General features: G+C 40.2%; 1 pseudogene; it reads left to right on the top strand.

Annotated features, from left to right (window-relative positions):
- The first annotated feature begins 2,457 nt into the window (after positions 1-2,457).
- LOC111989468 (benzyl alcohol O-benzoyltransferase-like) lies at positions 2,458-4,729 on the top strand (annotated as a pseudogene).
- The last annotated feature ends 16,216 nt before the right edge of the window (positions 4,730-20,945 follow it).

Here is a 20,945-nt window from a genome sequence, read left to right as displayed (position 1 = left end):
AAAAAAAAATGCAAATTTTGGTGATAAAATGCAGATTCCGGCACCTTTTTCCAGATTCTAGTGATGGTTGAGCTAGGACTATCCAGACTCGACCGAAGCCTGACAACCCGACCAAACCACCTGACGCCGACTCAATTCCAGCCAGAACCAAAGGTCCAATTGGTTGACTGCGAGTTTCCGTTCTCAAGATTCAACACCGGCGGGTCAAGTGGCAGGTTTGCTTCTCTAAAACCGAAGCAACCAAAACCCGATCGGAGTTGTATAAAAAAATCCAACCAAATCTTGCAAAAACAAGCCGGATCCGGCGAGATCTCAACTAGATCTCTCGATTTTGACTAGATCCGGCTAGATCTAGAGGGATTTAGCCAAATCCGGCTAAATTCCAGCAATTTTTAGCAAAAACATGCATATGAAAAAAAAAAAATGCAGATTTCAACATTAAAATTCAGATTCCAGCGGCTTTTTCCAGATTTCGGTGACTTTTCTTTTTTCAAATTTTGATTACTTTTTTTTATTCTGGCGACCGACGCTCACCCTCACCCTAAAATGACTCGACCGATTTTTCCAACAATCGGTTTTGGGTTCCTCCAGCCTCCACCCGACGTTGACGGGTCGAGTCTGGGTTGGGTCCAAAACTGACCCAGCCCGACCTGTGGACAGGCCTAGGTTGAGCAACAACAATTTTATGTGGGCCACCATAAATATTTTGTCTCTCCTATTTTTGGCAATTGGATTGCTATGATTCAAATTTTTCTCCCTCCTATTTTGGCAATTGGATTGCCACAATTGGGGCTCATTTGGTAATGTTATTCTAGTAACATTTTTAAGTGTTGTGGAAATACATGTGGGTGAAAAAGTATTGTAAAAATACTTGTTGTGTTGTTTAAACAAAAAAAAAAATTGTTAAAACAACACAACCAAAGAAGCCCCAAAACTTTCTCTCCTCTTTTTGGTTAGTTAGGCAGTCAGATACATGCACAAAAATTAGGGAGCAATGGTATTGTCAAAAAAAAATTTTTCTCTTTCCTCCATCTAGTCACACCATTTCTCTCTCCTCGCCTACTTTTTCTCACAATTTCGGCAACATAATTGCTAATATTCACCTCTCTCCTCATGCTGTAGTACTTATATCACAAATAAACTCGAATTTAAGCAATATTTAGTCAAAAGACTCTCTATAAGCATTCATTTAGTATTTAACAAACTATCAACTAATATAGAAACCAAAAAAATAAAAATTAATATAACAAAATTATTAAGGGTTTTTTTTTAATTTATATTTTTTCTAATTTTTTTTTTTAAAAAATCATGACATAATTTCTTGATTAATTGGATATTCGATCATCTTAATCAAGAATAACGTTCTATGGAAGCAATATGTTATTTCTTCTATTTTCATCTTTGAGCCTTTTTAGATGGTAATCCTTGATCTTTGAGCTCTTTTTATCTTAAATTATGCATCAATTGTGAATAATTTTGCATATGGGATATGTAAATAAAAATGTGAAGCTTCTAAAGCAAGCTGGTACAAAAGGTTAGGGTAAAATATAGTTACAATTCCTTATGAATAATACATTAAGGGCATGTTTGGTATGGGTTAGGTTGGTTTCACTGGGCTGGTGGGTTGGATTGTTCATGCACACCTCTTCTTGTGCTCCATACGCCATCAGACATTCACAGTGCACACGAGTCACTAATATTGGGGACTCATGTTGGGAGTAGAAAACCAATAATGCTAGTATTCATGTATCACACATAAATACACACTTTTTCACAACTATTTTGCGTGGTAAATAGTGAGTAGTAGAGGAAAAATAATGAGTCCATATGATAGTGACGGACAGACAATTACAGTCTACCACGTAATATAATTGTGGCAAAGTCTGTGTTTGGTGTGATACTAGCATTGTTGGTAGAAAACTGGATATGGACAGAACTATCATTCAGACACTATAGGACTTTCGTTAAAGTTGTTTTCCTCAGTTTGTTTTTGGCTGGTGACCGTGAGGGATGAGTTTAAGGCATTGCCAAGTAAGATCATTATGTTAAAAACAGACTATTCGTGGCTTGACTCGAATCTTTTGGCATAGAATATAAGTCAGACAATGTTAGGTGAATGTTCATTGTGATAGACGAAAGTAAATGGTTGATTTATTGCATTGTAGGCATTGTTAATTTACAGTTTAATCACCTAAAATAGTTATTATCGGTCTTAATGTCTTTTTCTTTTTATCTTAAAGTTTTCACTTCACCTTAATAAGCGCACTTAATTTGTAAATGCCGTCTCTCTTTTTTGTCTGATGAGATAGAGAGAAATTCGGCAGCCGTCTCTATTTTGTTCTTCCTTGCTTTTTTAATTAATTAAAATAAGAGCATAACAATGTCTTTTAATTTAAACTCACTTGGCACTGTACAAATCATTCTCAATTGTAGCTCATTTTTGTAGCAATGGCAATTATGGCACCGTCACCCACTTCTCTAGTTTTCAATGTTCGGAGATGTGAACCAGAGCGGGTTGCTCCAGCTAAATTAACTCCCCATGAATACAAATAACTTTCAGATGTGGATGACGGAGAAAGACACCATGTTCCGGCCATAATGTTTTGTCGCTATGATCAGTCATTGGAAGGAAAAGATCCTGTGAAGGTCATTAGAGAGGCAATTGCACGGACGCTTGTGTTTTACTACCCATATGCAGGTAGGCTTAGGGAAGGTCCTGACGCCAAGTTCATGGTAGAATGTACTGGTGAAGGTGTGATGTTCATTGAAGCTGATGCTGATGTTACACTGGAGGAGTTTGGTGATGCACCTCATCCTCCATTCCCGTGTGTAGACGAGCTCATTTTTGAAGTTCCCGTTTTTGAAGTTCCTGGCTCCGGAGGGTTGGTTAATTGCCCGTTGTTGCTTTTTCAGGTAATGTGTGCTTGAGAAATGCACTTCAAACGCTCTTCTATCAAATTTTTTAAGCAACTTACCTCATTAATTATAATCACACTATCTCTCTTTTTCTTCTAATTTTTGTGTGTGCGCACGCATATGTGTGAAAGTCCGGTGTACTACTATTCTCCCTTCTTATATAAGGGTTAACTTCACCTATGAGTCTTACATATCAATAATTGAATTATCTTTATCTTATTTGATTTGGATTTTTTTTTTAAATGAAGGTACTGACAAAACTCATATTTTTGTACTAAAATATACCAAAATTATTTAATTTGTCTATGCATATATATACAAGTGATCCATTAGCCCTATATATGTAATAACTCACATTTTAGTTGTCAAGAGCATTACAACTTAATAACTTTGACTGATCATTTTACAAGATTAATCAATGTTCAAATCTCCCCTCCACCACTTGTAACAATTTGTCCAAGAAAAACTCACACTTAAGCTACTAACAATAATAGAACACACGAGTACAAATTCTTTATTTGCATGGCTCCTAATGGCTTTGATTACCTTACACTCTCTTGTACACTGTCCATACACAATATCATCATGTAATAAATATAGACATTCCTGAAAAAAGTGTACACCTGAAATGAAAGTGTAGACATTGTGTATATAGAGTGTACACATCAAAAGTGTGAGCCAATAATTTTCCAGTGCTTAATGCCCTGTATTTTTTGGCTCTGTTGATGTTTTGTCTTTAGTTTTGTGGATGTACTTTCGAGGGAAGCTCTACGCTCCCGTGTTGTAGCATTTGGCTGTTCTAATAAAAGTTGTGTTTTCAAGTAGCTAGGGGAAAAAATTGAGTATGTTACATATAATATGTAATATATAAATATAAACACAATAATCTGCTCATGCTATTGTGTGTACTAATGTTGATTGGTATGATATATAGGTGACTCGACTAAGGTGTGGAGGTTTTGCCCTTGCCTTGCGCTACAATCACATAATGAGTGATGGTATGAGCATACTTCAATTCATGATTGCTGTGGGTGAGATGGCACAAGGTGCAAGTGCTCCTTCAATCCCACCTGTGTGGCAAAGGGAGCTTCTCAACGCTAGAAACCCACCACAAGTGATTCTCGCATCATGAATTTGATAAAGTGGTCGAGTCTAAGGTTTTTGCCAGTTCCCTCCATGACATGGCCTGCAATTGTTTCTTCTTTGGTCCAACTCAGATATCTGCAATTCGAAAAAAACTCCCTCATCACCTACATAAATCTTCCACGTTCGATGTATTAACTGCATGCTTATGGCGATGCCGCACCATAGCCATTCAACTAGACTCGGAGGATGAAGTCCGCTTGATATTTGCCATTAATGTGCGAAACAATTTAACTTACCAATAGGGTACTATGGTAATGGGATTGCAGTCTCATTGGCTTTAACAACTGCTGGAAAGCTATGTCAAAATCCTTTGGAATTCGCATTGGAACTAATCAAAAGTGCAAAGAATAATGTTACTGAGGAGTATGTTCGATCACTTATAGATCTTTTGGTGATAAAAGGTCCACCTTTTCTTACCATGGTGCATTCCTACTTTGTGTCAGACATAACACGTACAAGATTTGAAGCTTTGGATTTTGGGTTGGGCAAAGCAGCCTTTGGTGGACCAGGTAAGATTTTTCCAGAGCCAGGCCTTGACCCTGCAAACAACTACATGCCAATGAAGAATAGTCAAGGAGATGAGGAAATTATGGTGCCAATGTGCTTGCCAACTTTAGCCATAGAAAGATTTGTGAAGGAGCTAGATAGCATCTTGGGAGACCACTGAGATAGCAGTACAACTTCTTAAGTAATCGCGAAATGACTAGTGCACACAAGTTATTGCACTCAAAGTTGTGTGTAATAATTTAAGACGAAGTCACAAATTTCAATTTAAAAAAATTTTACACAATTTTTTGTGTAATAAACATTGCTCTAAGTAATCATATCTTTTCAGTACTTATGGGGACTAATATGTGATATGAAAACAAAATGCATAATCTTATTTCTATGATATTTTTGGGGTATATGATATATACTTCCAATGATTCTGGAAATTCATTTTGATAGTTACTATTTTAACCACTCATGCATGGTTAAGATTATGTTGGTATATATTGTATCCCGGTCCAAAAATATATATAGAGATATCACGTACAAAACAATAGTCATGCATTGATGTTTTATTATTGGGTAATTGCTAATGCGTGCACCTTATTACTCACGCCGTACACGTAATTTAACTTTTAGACTTAAATCGTGGCTTTGAAGTTACAATTTCAGTTCAAATATCAAAATATGAGTGATATGTGTCATAGGCAGTGTGTTATAAACACTACCCTTTATTATTAGATAAGCAAGTTTGTCTTTAAATTTTCACTTGTGTTTCTTTCTTTCAATGTGGAAGATAGTCATTTCCCTCTACTCTCCTCTCCACTACTCTCCTCCACTTTACTCACCCCAAACTTCCAAACAAAGCATTAGTTATAAGTTGTATGGACTAGATCTTCTTTTCTTTTCTGTTTCCTTTTCATTTTTCTTTTTCTTTTCGTAAGAATTAGGGTTAAACCCGTAAATTGACAAAAATTAATAACAAAAAAGTAAAAAAATAAAAAATCTTCACAATCCCCACCTTCTTCTAAAAAAACCATCCCACCTTCTTTTTAAAAAAAAAAAAACACCGTACGGTTTTCTATTAAAAAAAAAACTATCCCAATTTCTATTAAAAAAAAAAATACCCCACCTTCTTAAAAAATAACCCACCCACGGTTTCATAAAAAATAAAAATTAAAATTAAAAAGCCCCATATCACATAAAAAATAATAATAAATAACTAAACATATTTCAATGCTATTGGTGTTATTTTTTTAGAGCTAGCTTTATGATACTTTTGGCCATACTAAAAGTTCTAAACATGCAATTTTTGTGGGAAAATAAGTGTAAATCTCAAATAATAAGTAAAAAATTATAACACTAATCCAAAAAAAAAGAGCCTCATTACACACGCGGAGCACATGTGATAAGGCTAGTATACTATATGTTCATACATTTATAGCTTGTTTGGATAGAGAGGGAGTAGAGTAGAGAGAGGGAGAGTAAGTTAAATTACTTTATTTGAGTGTTTTTTAAGGGAGAAGGGGGAGGGATTTGGAGGGGTTTTAAGGGATTTTAATTTCTTCTAACCCCTCATTTTTAATTCCCTTAAATTGGAGAGATTTGGAGGGAAAGTAGAGCATAGAAATGTTTGACTAAATGAATTACCAAATTTACCCTTACCATATTAACAAAATTATAAACTATGAGAAGGTTAATTATTCTCCTCCCCCTTTAAGATTGATCGAAAAATGAAAACTTACAGGAACTGAACTGGAGAGTGATCTTCGACTCGTACAAGGATCCTCAAAGGCTCTGGAGAAGGCTGGGATCGATGACTGAAAGAGCGTGGTGAAGTCGTGTGCTTGTTCTTGGTGGGAAGTCTGATAGTTTGCAAAGTGAAGAAGAAGTGACTTCTCCTGAGATTTTATACGGGGTCAAACGAAGAGGCAGGAGTTATTTCGCTCAAATCTCGAGGAAGAACCACGCCCGTTGGATCAACAGCCCACTATTGGATACAAAGGACAAGGCGCCTCCTGGAGTAATTAATGTAGTGCCTTGGAAATACGAAAACAAACACTGGCAATAATGAAGCACTTCTATCTAGGCCTACATGCGTGCCAGTTCAAATATTTGTTTGTCCTCAAACTTCTCACCTCGTGACAAGTCAAAATCCCACATTTTCTCTTCGGATGCGAAGGAAAAATTAGGATTTTGAGGGGCTATTGTTGGGGGGGGTAAAGCCCAGACATACCTATTAAGCCGGGGTCCTGTCTTGAGGAGTACTATACGTCCGAAGAGGAATAGCGAGTCGGGGTAGAATTCATCTGAACGCAACCGACCCAGAAGTGTAGGAAGAGTAACAACCGAAGAAGTCACCTTTTGTCCGAAGAGGTTATACCCCTCGGACGCAAATAGTCTTGACCCAGCCAACAATGGAAGGCCCGAATGAACTCTTAGCAATCCCAACGACAAAGATAAGCTCTGGGCATACCTGGGGATGATTAGGAGAAAATATCTCAAGGAAAGCTGCCACCACCGCATTAAATGCACTGCAGATGCTTTTCTGGCCGCATTAATGTGGAGAAGACCCCTGAACAGTATAATCTCAGCTACTACCACTCACAGAGGGGTAAAGAGAATACCTAATAGGACATGCACTCAAGTAGATGCTTAGATGAAGAACAAGTGGACGATGAAGATGATGGGAGAGGGTGCTATATAAGTAGGAGAGGTCTCTAATAAAGATGGGGGAGAGAGAAGAGGGGAGGAGAGAAGGAGGAGATAATTTTACTATAGTTTCAAGAGTTGTAATCATCTTTCATCCAATAACGCATCTCTTCGGACAACATTTGTTAAGCAAGAAGAGCAAGATCTTGTGTCAAATGGATCCTTAAACATCATAACTAATCACTGTTTAATTCGCAACCAGCCAGCTCTTTCGCCCACTCTCTACAAATTCATTGTCTGGGGTTCATTGGACTCGTAATCCATCCTTCTTAGGCTTGGGCTACAAAGCCAGATCCTACAATGTGTAAATCATGGAATTACCCACACCCCCCCCCCAACAAAAAAAAAAAAAAAAAAAAAAGAAGCTTAAATTTGATATGAGATAACTAAAGGGATATGAAACCGCTACAAAACTCAAACAACTAATTTAATAGTTGAACTTGCCCAATCCACATGGAAATCAACATCATATCCGTGTAGGTTGGTGCCAGTTGGGCAGTTTGGGCAGATAAATAAGCAGATGCATAGGCCTACTTTGGAAGATTATTTTTTGGATGGGGATTTGGAGTCTTGTCTTTCACTGATATAATGTTTTATTTTATATTATTTTTTTTATTTACTTCCCTTTCAATGAAGGGTGTTTCAATGAAGCAGTCGATTTAATTTATTTTATTTATTAACTTACTTTTCAAGCAGGAGACTTATAGAAATTAAACAATTCTTCATCTTAGTTAGAGGAAGGCAGATGTAGGTTGGTATAAGTTAACACAATGAGTAATGATTGCTCATAGGAAAATCTGAGACTTGCTAGTAGTGGAGGGTGCCAGGTGGCCTCATTTGAGACTGAAATAGGCATTGATGAGTTTCTCATACCATTAGGAGCACCATTAGTATGAATTAGTTTTAAATTTGGGAATTTCAATATAATGCATCATTCAAATGGGTATATAAATAGTCATTTTGAGTCTAGAAGACCAAACTCTGTCTAGGCAGAATGAGTGCCTAACACCTTCCAATTCTGTAACCTAGCTCTCGAATCTAGATTTTGGTTCGTAGGATAGTGCGTCATCCATCCCTTTTTTTTAGATTGTAATCTAGGAAACAAAACTTTGTAATTTTTTTTTACTAGATTGTAATCTAAGAAACAAAGCCATGTAAACGTCATTTTATCAAATTGTAATTCATTCAAATTAATGAGAGGTGGTTGTATTATTCAAGTATGTACCTTGTGTATTTTTTTTCTTTCTTTTTTCTTATTTTTTTGTAATAAAAAATAAGTGGCGACTCCACACATAATCCTAAAAAGGGAAGGTGCCGATGCCTAACCCCTTTTCTAAGAGCACCCTTAGGAGTTTTTTCTTGGTCTTTCACAGTGGCGACTCCACTAGGGATGTCAAGGGCTAAGCTTCATGTTAGACTTTAAATAACCAGTTAAATACCCTTGTTTTTGTATGATGTTTTTGTTTGTCTAGTTGCTTATGTTTGTGTATTGTTTGTATAATATCTTATTTGAAAATGCCATGTTAGTTGTTAAAAGCTTTCCCTAACTGTCATAGTGTGTGCCATCAAAACAACAAATATCCATGTATCCATCTCAACATATGGTGGTAGTAACCATGGATCATCGGTCTTCATTTGATTCGGGTACCCAGTGGTGAACTTACCAACTCATAGCCCAAAGTCACTGGATCATTTCTTGTTGACTAAAAAGGATAGACTATGCCATTCGGACCAACGTAATGTTCATTACATTACAAGTTGGGAGGTGTAACGTCTTAGTTATGGGAAACAATACAACGACAAACCCACCTTATAATGTAATGACTTAGTACCTGTCCTTAGGTCGATCCATGTTAAAATTGCATTGCATATTATGTGTGTTTGACTATTGTTTAAGCCATGGTGAGCCAAGTTCAATACTTGGGCTCATCATATTGTTTGAATGTTGTGTGTTGTATGAATATGATTTTGTTTTTTGGAAAAATATGACATGTATTGATGCTATTTATGCCCAATCTTGCGAAAGTCCGTCAAGTCCATCAAGACTCCAACCCCTTGGATCACAAGTTCATCAAAGTCAAGCCTATCAAGCCCAAGGAAGATTCAAGCCCAATGAGACAAGAAAGAATTGAAAATGTTCTCAGCTCCATCCTGGAAGGTCAAAGGAAGACAAATGAAGAGCTAGCCCAAATCTCCTGGATAGCCAACTTTGCATTACAAGTCAACTTAGCCAATCAAGCTATGCTCTCTACCTTATGCATGGATGATTCACCAAAACCTGAAGAGATCCCACACTTTCAATTCCTAAAGAAAAGAGCTAGGGATTTCAACGAGGTGAATTTCCAACTGTCCTCCCCAATAAAAAGAACATGTCAATGGACTCATACCCCAAGGAGGCAATGCCCTACCTCATCAATAATGGTGCAATCAAATCAATGACCAACAATTTTAGGCGTTGAAGGGATTTTTCAAATTTACACATGACTTTGAGTGAAGTTTTGGAAAAATTACAATCTAAGGGATTACTAAAGCCATTGGATCCCAAGCCAAAACCACATCCCATGCATAGAAGCTACAACCCTCATGCTCATTGCAAATATCATCAAGGGGGAGGCCGCACAACTGATAAGTGTTATAATTTAAGGCATGCCATTCAAAATCTGATTGACGAACAAGTCATCACTCCATCTTCATCAACCACCCACCCAGACTTTGCTTGATTTTCATTTACAAGTTCTTAGATTGGTTCTTTGGTTTTATTGTTTATTTAGGATTTGTTTTCTAGTTATTCTTTTACTCAACAAAATCCATGTTGTGTTTGATGCATTTAATTCGTCATGTTGTTCTTATTTACATAAAAAAAAATTTTAAAAGAAAATTCAAGGAAAATCTTTCAAAAAAAAAAAAAAAGATCTTTTGACAAGGGGATTCGGCCTACAAGTCATTTCAATTCATTTTCAAAAAAAATTTCTAGATTAGGGGTATTGGACTTCCTGGCAACTTTGTTCTAAAAACTTTTTTATTCTTTCAAAGACTCCAAAATTTTTTGAAAAGTCTTCTTTCAAGAGAATACAAGATGATCCATTTGACAAATTTTTTCCAATCTGATGATTAATTGCTCTACCAATCCATTTGTTCAAAGAGGGATTTAATTTCATTCAATCCATGTAAGGACTTTTCCTAAATATTTAGAATATGAGAAGAAAATGTACTAAAAGCAATCAAAGAAATTCATCCATTCATCTAAATTCTCAAACCACATACATCAACCCCAATCTCTACAGAATTTTCACATAATTGGAGCATTTGAACATCTATTTCAAGAACAATTTATTAAAAGAGTTTGTCACTGTGCTTACAAGAAGGCATCACTAGAGAGAGGGAGGCCCTCTTTGGTAACCCACATTATTCCTTGACACCAATTACAATAATTATCCATTACTAGCCAACTTGAGCCTTTAAACAATTAGCCTGTTTTTCAATAAACCCACTAAAAACTTAAACCTTGGGTGGGAAAATTAAGTATGCATGCTTAAATCTCAAGATGAGAAAGTGTTGACCTTATGGATTCAGCACCACTTGGTAAGGTCCTCAATGAAGACAATGAGACCGATGAAGAGTTCATCAAGTTTAGGAAAGAGAGTTCATCAAAGAAAAGGGATAGTTCACTCCATCAAGCTAGGTAGGAAGGAAATCCATCAAGGAGAGATAAGATTTTGAGAAAGCATCAAATTGTGAGGAAAAAGAGAAGGCCATTAAACTAGAAAAGACTTCAACCAAAAGAGAGAGAGAGAGAGAGAGAGAGAGAGAGAGAAGTAAATGCAAGAATTTTCATCAAGTTATGAGAGAATATTGATTCATCAAAAGACACGAGAGACATGAGATTCCATGAAAGATCATTCAAGTTGAGAAGGATGAGCAAAAATGAAGATTCATCAAAATCAAAATTCAATCAAATTGAGGAAGATGAGGAAAAGAAAAGATAAGACACATTTCATCAAAAAAGTGTGTTCAGTCAAGTCAAATATATATATATATATATACATATATATATCTGAAAGTGCATTAGAAAGGATAAGAGGATATCAAGGAGAAATGAAAATTCATCCAAGAAAGATGAAAGTCTGTCAAAAAAAAAAAAAAAAAAAGAAGGGAAGCTCGCTAGGCTGAAAACCTGAAAGGGCAGTGTACGTCTCTGGGATATCCAGGCCCATTTGGGCCTTAAGCTCCAGCCCAAAAATATGGCCCATATCGACCTAAGGCCCAGGCCTCAGGCCATCTTAAAGCCCATTGGACCAATGACCTTAATTAGTGCGCACTATGCTTGATCACCCAGATCACGCCCGGTGAACCCCTTACCAAGCGTCAAGACATTTGCTCGGGTTTGCTCTTTTCAGCTACACAGTAGTGCCATGAGGAACATCGCTGCCAAGCAGTTCTGCTTAAGTGGGAACTAGTTCCAATGCCACTCCCACCATACCCCACTCCCAACTAAACACCCACTTAGCGGAAACAACATTGGACCTCCTCTCCCACTAACCATAAGAGTAATCATATTTCCACTAATTTCAGGCTATAAATATGAGAAACTAAGAGAGGGATAGGATTGTTAAAAGGTTCTAGAGAAAGCTTTGGGTTGAGAGCAATAGAGTCAGAAGAATGAAAGGGAAGGAATACAAAGGTTGGAGAGGTATTGTTAGGTCTCTAAGCTAGAATCACCCAAAGTAGGAAATCCAAAACCTACATCATAAATATATTGTGAGTCCAAGAGAAAGCCAGCCTGTTAATCTCGTTTTAGGTGCGCACAATTGGCGTTGTCTATGGGGATCTCTTACAAAGCTGTGGTTCAGTTAAGATTCACACCCAGAAGATGTTCGAGAGATGTTTTGAAGGTTTTGCTAAAAGTGGTTCAGTGGGATCATCTCGCGGATCCACATGGCAAGAGTGAAGGCAAAAAGGCGTGAAGATAGGGAGCGTGAACATGAGGAAGAACAGTCTGGCCTTGGAGTGGGGTCATACCAAACAAATCGGAAAATATCAGGTGCTACGGGGCACAGGTAGTTAGACAAGAGAGATGAGGAGCTTGAACGGTTGCGTAGACTGGTAAGAGATTTGGAGTTTGAGGCAAGGGGTAGGCACCAAAGAATGGACCGAGAAAACCAAGCAAGGGAATCCATAAGTGGGGAAGATCGCTGTGGTACCGAATCCAATCAATCCGGTTCCCATCGATACCAAGACCGTTCACATTCATAGGAGTATGCAAACCGGGGTTCAAATTCCCCAGAAGAGCGACGGCCTCGTAATGCCGCCATGGATGCTATGAGCCGCGCCTTATGAAGAGCTACTCAGTTGTCATTCTCAAATGACATTGAACGGGCCCCAATGCCGAGTAGGTTTACCTGTCCACCATTTAATTCCTATGATGGGAAGATGGACACGGTGGAGTACGTCAACCATTATATCCAAATGATGTCTCTACCCACTCACAATGATACGCTGATATGTAAGGTATTTCCCTCAAGCCTCGGACCCATAGCATTGAGATAGTTTAATGGGTTACAGAAGGGCTCCATTCACAGTATTGTTGAGTTAATCCAAGAATTTGATGTCCGGTTCGTAACCTGTGGTCGAGTACCACAACCGGTGGACGCGCTACTATTTATGAAGATGAGAGTTGGGAAAACCCTTCGCAGTTATGCCAGTCGGTACTGGGAGCTTTATAACGAGATAGGTGGGGGGCATAAGAAGATTGCAGTGAACACCTTTAGGATGGGGTCATCTGAAGACTCCGAACTATAGGAGTCATTGATAAGAAAGCCTCTCGAGAATATGAGGCAACTCATGAGGCGTATAGAGGAGTATAAATACCTCGAAGACGATCGGCTACAGAGTAAGGGCAAAGCCTCGTTAGTGAATTGTCCCTGACATGGAGGTTTTTAGCCAAGGCCCTAGAAGGATGTAAGAATGCAAGAGCCGGAGGTACAAATGGGGGAGGTGAATGTGATGTTCAAAGAGTTGGTGCATAAGATCATAGACCAGATTAAGAACAAGTTGTATTTCAGGTGGCCGAACAAGATGGGGGGTGACCCGTCTCGGAGGAACCAAAACTTGTATTATACATATTACAAGGATAAAGGGCATGCCACCGAGCAATGTCAGGCATTAAAAGATAACCTAGGGCAACTAGTGAAGGCAAGATATCTGAAGGAATTTGTGGTAGATTCTGAAAATTAGGGTACCAGGCAGGGTGCTCAACAAAGGGAAAATCCTCTCCCACCACCACTAGGCGTGATTGAAGTCATCCACGCTACTTCGAGATGTATCGCTGTAGCAGGAAGAGGAGTGCTGACTGTAGCACCCATGGGAAATTGCACGGGTGAGCAATCACTCGAGAAGAAGATGAAGATTGGCCGAGAGCCCATCGCTTTTGGCAATGATGATTTAGAAGGAACAATTCAACCGCACGATGATACATTGGTAGTCACAGCCCAGATAAGCAGTTTCTTAGTAAAAAGGGTGATGGTAGACCAAGGAAGCGGAGCTGATGTGATATATCCAAACCTATTTAAAGGGCTCGAGTTAAAGAACCAAGACCTATCGAAGTATGATATACCGTTAGTCGGGTTTGATGGAAGGCTGGTGATTCCTGAGGGTCAAATTTCTCTTCTCGTAAATATGGAAGGTAAGGAGGTGATAGTGGCATTCATAGTGGTCAATTCTTTTTCTCCATACACGACGATTCTGGGAAGACCGTGGATTCATGCAATAGGGGCTGTCTCGTCCACCTTGCATATGAAGGTTAAATTTCCCACCAAACAGGGCGTTGTTGTAGTGAGGGGGAGCTAGCAAGTGGCTAGGCAGTGCCTAATGGCCGCAATTAATTGGAAGAATAAGTAAGCTAAGCAGAAGGAAAATGCCGAGGAAGCCCTTTCATAGCAATTACAAGATCCTCGAGAGGAAATGAGGGCTAGTTGTGTTGAGGAGTTAATTAGAGTGAAGATACTACCAGATGTTGACTGGTATTTTCAGATAGGAGCAAGTATGAAGGATAAGGATAAAGTAGAAACGTTGTTATTTCTTATGCAGAATGTAGATGTGTTTGCATAGAGCCCGTATGAGGTGCTCGGGGTTGATCCCGAGTTCATCGTTCACTAGCTTAACATAGACCTGTCATTTCCTCCAAAGAAGCAGAAGTCGAGAAGGTCGGCCAAGGAACACGTAGAGGCAGTAAGTTAGGAGATCAGGAAGTTAAAATAGGCCAGGGCGATAAGGGAATCTTTTTCCCAGAGTGGCTAGCGAATACCGTGGTGGTTAGAAAGAAGAATGGCAAATGGAGAGTTTGTGTGGATTTCACGGATTTGAACCAAGCATGCCTAAAGGACCCATTCCCTATGCCGAAGATAGATCAATTGGTAGATGCTACCTATGGGTACTCGAGGATGAGTTTCCTAGATGCCTTTCAAGGTTATCATCAAATTGCCTTGGCTGCCAAAGACCAGGAGAAGACTGCATTCATCTCCCCAGACGCAAACTACCATTACACCGTGATGCCCTTTGGGTTAAAGAATGCCGGGGCAATATATCAACGAATGATAACTAGAATGTTTCAGGACAAGATTGGGCACACGGTTGAGGTGTACATCGACGACATAGTGGTGAAAAGTAAACAGGAGGCACAGCATATAGAGGACCTTTGAGGGGTATTTGAAGTGCTTTGGCAACATAAGCTGTGCCTAAACGTGGCCAAGTGTGCCTTTGGGGTAGGGGCTGGCAAATTCCTTGGTTATCTGATTATTAGCCATAGGATAAAGGTCAACCCCGATCAGATTGATTCCGTGCAGTGCCTTAAGTCGCCAAGCAATCCAAAGGAGGTACAGATCTTGACTGGAATGTTAGCTGCCCTTAATTTATTCATTTCTAAGTTTGTTGATCATTGCCGTCCATTCTACCAACTTTTGAAGAAATGGAGGGGATTTCAATGGAATGAGGAATGTGAAAGGGCTTTCCAAGACTTGAAAAAATATTTGATGCGGGCACCCATGTTAGCAACCCCAAAGCTCGGGGAGGACTTATTTATGTACCTCTCGGTGTCTGATCATGCCATGAGTGTCATACTTTTAAGGGACCAGGGGATGCAGCAACCTGTGTATTACGTAAGCAAGACCGTGGTCGATGCTGAGACAAGGTACTTACCCCTGGAGAAGTTGGTATTAGCATTAGTGCATGCTACAAGGAAGTTGCCACACTATTCTTAAGCCTGTACTATCTATGTCCTGATCGAGTACCTTTTATAGTCGTTATTGAAGAGATCTGACTTTACAGGCTAGATAACTAAGTGGGCGACCCGGTTAGGGTCCTTTGATATATGATACAGGCCAAGAAGTTTGGTGAAGGGCCGAGTTCTTGTTGATTTTGTTGTGGAGTTTTCCCCTAAGAATGAAGGGGGGATGGTTTGTCATGTGGAGTGTCGCCTATGGAAGGTATTTGTGGACAATGCGTCAAGTGTCACGGGGGCCGGTGTCAGGGTTGTCATTATCACTCCAGAAGGAATACGGTTGAGCATTCTTTTAGGTTGCGGTTTAGGGCCTCCAACAACGAGGCGAAGTACGAGGCCCTGCTCGCTGGATTGAGGACCGTTTTAAGCATAGGTGCCTAGGATGTAGAAATTTATTCAGATTCACAGCTGGTGGTTAGCGAGGTGCAGGGCAATTTTGAAGCCTGGGATTCTCGAATGAAAGAGTACTTACGGGTGGCAAAGCAAGTTATGAGTAAGTTTTGTACGGCAAAGGTGACCCAAGTGACTCAAGGGCAAAACAGACATGCTGACTCACTAACTACGTTGGTGTCGGCAATGACGAAGGATGTGCCTTGATTAATTAAGGTGGAGCTCATCACAAAGCTGAGCATTATTATAGTGATTAATGTTGGTGTCGTCGAAGCTGGTGTTACAATGATTTCAACAACCGAGTCATATTGGATGGACCTGATCATTGATTTCTTAGCAGAGGATCGAGTCCCAGACGATGAAAAGGAGGTTAACAGGGTTCACCGAATAGTCGCTTGGTATTGGCTGTCAACAGATCAAAAGTTGTACCGGAGGTCTTTTAGGGGGTCGTACCTTTTGTGTTTACACCCCGAGAATAAATGAGCTCTTGGCAAAGCTACATGACGGGGTGTGCGGCAGTCATGTGGAGGGACGCTCATTAGCTCACCAAGCTATGACTCAAGGGTTCTGGTGGCCACAGATGCAGAAGGATGCCGTCGAGCATGTACGAAAGTGTGAATGGTGCCAAAAGCATGCCCTCTTGATCCACCAGCTAGCAAGACATTTGAATTTAATCAGTAGCCCCTAGTCCTTTGCACAATAGGGGTTGGATATTCTCGACCCATTTCCCTGGGCGACTGGTAATCGAAAGTTTGTCTTAGTAGCTATTGATTACTTCACCAAGTGGGTGAAGGCGGAGGTGTTAGCCAATATTCGAGACATGGACGTTAAGAAGTTTGTGTGGAAGAATATAGTCACAAGATTTTGGGTGCCGAACTCTTTTATATCTGATAATGGATTACAATTCGACAGCAGGGCCTTTCGCGAGTTTTGTAGCGTTATCGGCATCAAGAACAGGTACTCCACCCTGGCGTATCCTCAGAGTAACGGACAAGCTGAAGCCACTAACAAGGCAATTGTGAATGGATTGAAGAAAAGGCTGGATGATGCAAAGGGAAGGTGGGCCAAAGAGTTGGCCAGTGTTCTGTGGGCATACCAAACAACTCCCAGGAGATCTACAGGAGTGACCCCATTCTCCTTAACGTATGGAGCAGAAGCCGTGATACCCACCGAGATAAACTTATGTAGTGCATAAGTTACAGCATTTGCCCCCGCCTAGAATGAAAGATTGATGGTAGAACATCTAGATTTGCTGGAAGAGTACTGAGAAACGGCAACTATAAGGCTAGCCGAATATCAACAAAAACTTGCTTGGCGTTACAACCGTGACTTAAAGACAAGGGAATTCAGTGTAGGGGACCTAGTGTTACGAAAAGCAGTAAGGAATATATGGGATACAAATGCTGGGAAGCTAGCCTCGACTTGGGAAACGCCTTATAGGGTAACCATCATTACAGGTGTAGGAGCGTACTACTTGGAGGATTTAGATGAAAGGCCACTTCCTCGGCCATGGAATGTCCACAACTTGAGGAAGTTTTATCACTAAGCATTTATACATGAGGGTGCAAATTAAATGTAATCTTGTATATATGTTTTATTAATTAATATGAAGGTGGTATTTTTCTTGCAGGTGCATTTAGTTTTATTATCGTTAATTCATTAGAGGCCCTGCTGGCCAACAAATATGAAGAAAGTTATGGGGATGGGCAGCTTCCTGATTTGATCATTATCACCGAAGAAGTGGAAACCTTGCACTAAAAGTTTTTCTAAGGACAGAAACCTACTCCTGGCTTGATTTTTATCACCGAGAAGGTGGAAACCTTATGCCAAATTTTTCTAAGGAGAGTAACCTGCTCTCAGCTAGATTTTTATCTCCAAGCAGGTGGAAACCTTACATCAAATTTTTCTAAGGACAAAAACCTGATCCCGGCTCAATTTTTATCACCGAGCAGGTGGAAACCTTACACCAAGTTTTTCTAAGGATAAAAACCTGCTCTCAGCTCGATTTTTATCACCAAGCAGGTGGAAACCTTACGCGAAATTTTTTTAAGGACAAAAACCTGCTCCTGGCTCGATTTTTATCACCGAGCAAGTGGGAATCTTACACCAAGTTTTTCTAAGGACAAAAACCTGCTCCCGGCTTGATTTTTATCACTAAGAAGGTGGAAACCTTATGCCAAGTTTTTCTAAGGATAGAAACTTGCTCCTAGCTCGATTTTTATCATCGAGTAGGTGGAAACCTTACACTAAGTCTTACTAAGGACAAAAGCCTGTTCTCGGCTCAATTTTTATCGCCGAGCAGATGGAAACCTTACGCCAATTTTTTCTAATGATGAAAACCTGTCCTAGGTTCGATTTCTATCTCTAAGTAGGTGGAAACCTTGCACCAAAATCATTCTAACGGCAAAAATCAGTCCCCGGTTCAATTCTCATCACCGGACAGGAGGAAACCTATTCTCAAAATTCATCTGAGTACAGAAGGATCAATGCATGTCAAATTTTGTTATTACCACCAAGAAGCCAATTCTTTCTAAGTACAGGTGACCCCGTCCAAGGTAATTTGGGTCACCGTACATGGCCGACAATTACTTGGCTTTTTGCAAGCAGAAAAGAAAGCAGTCTCAATCTCCGTCTTATGACAAATCGGGATTAAACTACCCGGCCATCTAGAATTCGTGCATAAAACAATTAAAGAACACAATAGGAAAGATAGTAGCAAACATTCATAGACGTAATTAAAGCCAACATATAAAAATAAAACCAATGTTTTGTCACCATAACTCGGTGACTATAGAAAAGTTAAACTCGGGAAAAAAAATTGTTTTGTCACCACATCCTGGTGACATAGGCAAACTTGCTGAAAAGAAAAACTATTTAAACAAATGAAAAGTAAAGTAGACAGAACGAAATCTGGTTCGGCAATTAACTTGTAGGGTCTGCAGTTTCAAAATAGGCAACGTCCTCAGGAGGTTGCTGAGCTACAAGAGGCAATTGTAGCTGAACATTCCCGCCGGGCTGGTCACCAACATAGAGGTTACTAGTGGCTTCCAGATTAACCGGCTCCACGTGGAAGTCAATTGCTTCCACCCACTCCCTTATGCTAGTGGTTTCTTCCTCATCAATTACTCCAGGGGTGTTCTGCACAGCAATTGAAAGATTCGGGAAAGGGATTTTATTGGGGTTCCTTATAGGAGAATCCTCAGGGACCCCCATAGCTTACAAGGTAGCCAACCATCCCTCCCCGAACCCGAGCTTCTGAGCTTGTTGGACAACCGGCTCTACAGAATTCTTGGCATTAGCAAAACCCTCGTTGTACCATTTGTTTTCACAAGCTTCTAATGCTGCCTTCAAATCGGCCAACTCCTCTGCTAGAGCAGTGTTCAGACTCTAGGCCTCCTCCAACTTCAACTCGATACTGCCTAGCTACACCTCTAGTTATATGGACTTGCCCTTTACTAGAGCCCTAGCCTTCTCAGCCGCAGCAGCCTTTTTCTTCGCAGTCTCAGCGGCCTTCACTTTTTCTTTCACTGTAACCTTGGCAACGTCCTTAAGGGCCTTTTCTCACTCAGCGTCTTCGAAAAGCTCCTTCAGCTGCCCATCAACGATATGAGTCAGTTGCACGACCTGACCAAGCAATAAGGAGGAGTATGAAAACAAAAAGAATATGCGTGTAAAAAAAAAAAAAAAAACCAAGGGAGAGAGATTACCACTACAATTTTCCATTGCAACTGCCTGCCTAATGACTCGTCCATCCTGTCCATAAAGGCGTGTATATCCTCAGGCAAAAGGAGGCCATGCACCAAAATTTAGGTAACACAACCCCCTTGGCCCTTATCCCATACTCTTACACAAGCAGATATGGGAAAAGGTTTACCGTCGAGCTGAAAGGTAGGCTGCCATTCCGCCGGGGCCTAGGAGGTAAGTGCCACATTCATCCCAGTTTGGACTGTTGGCTCCTAGATAACGATACTCGCCGATGGCCGGGGAGGAGTCCTCGTGGGCATGTTACCTGAGCTAGCATGTGTCTATTCAACTGTATGCTACCTCTTTCGGGTACGGCCTAAAGGAGGGGGAGGAGGTGGTGGATCTCGACCTTGAGGTTCTAGCTGCTGCGCGGCCGGCCAGGTGCTATGCATAAAATGACTGATCCTCATTGTCTTCCTTGTCACCATGTCGTGACCTTGAATGGATTCAGTTTCTGAAAAGCTAACTAATTAAACAGTTGCTTCCTCGGCTTCTTGAACAGGAGCCTCGAGTCCTACAAGGGCCTCGAGCTAAGCGGGGGCTTCAGGCTAAACCGGCACGTGTGCTTGTTCTCGACGGTGTCGAGACACATGTTCAGTCAACTCATCGCGTATGGGTGCAAGTTCGTCTGAGCAGGTATACCACCAACCAATGTCACAAGCTTCGCCTACTATAAATCTTGGAGGGAGGAAGTTCGCATGCCGTACATCGATGTAGGAAAGGAGGGGACTGTTAACTAATAAAGCTTGGTTGAATGCTTGCCAAGTGGAATACACAGGTTCAACACCAAGGATTAAATGGGACGCTCAGAGTTGCTCGTCCCAATGAACAAAAATTCCTGACCTAAGCACAAAATTTAGGTCCCGAACGTGTACAACTCTAAGATCTGGCTCAAATCTTTTGCTCTTTAGACAATAACAACACAAAAACCAGTTAGTAATTTTTTGATCAAAACAAAATTAATAGAAGGTAGTCAAAAAGGTATGTTCGGTACCGACCAACATCGTGTGGTGAGAACGCGCAGGGAAGCTCCTCAGCAAACCAGTTGCCGCTCACCAGTATGAACTCTCCAGCCAAGTTCCTATTAGAGTCAGGTAGGCATGAAATGAGCCGTACCTTCATGTCTCTCGTCTTTAAATAATAATCTGACTTAATATTGCCACACAAACTATACATGAAGTTGATGTCATGGTAATCCAGTCGCAACTCGAACAACTGGTTTAACCTACTGACACAACTCACCACTCGGTAAAAGTTTGGGGGGAGTTGTCGG

Source organism: Quercus suber, unplaced genomic scaffold (genome assembly GCF_002906115.3).
Source record: "Quercus suber isolate HL8 unplaced genomic scaffold, Cork oak 2.0 scaffold_153, whole genome shotgun sequence".
Taxonomy (NCBI): domain Eukaryota; kingdom Viridiplantae; phylum Streptophyta; class Magnoliopsida; order Fagales; family Fagaceae; genus Quercus; species Quercus suber.
Note: the sequence above shows the minus strand (reverse complement) of the source record. Positions and strands in the feature narration are given on the sequence as shown.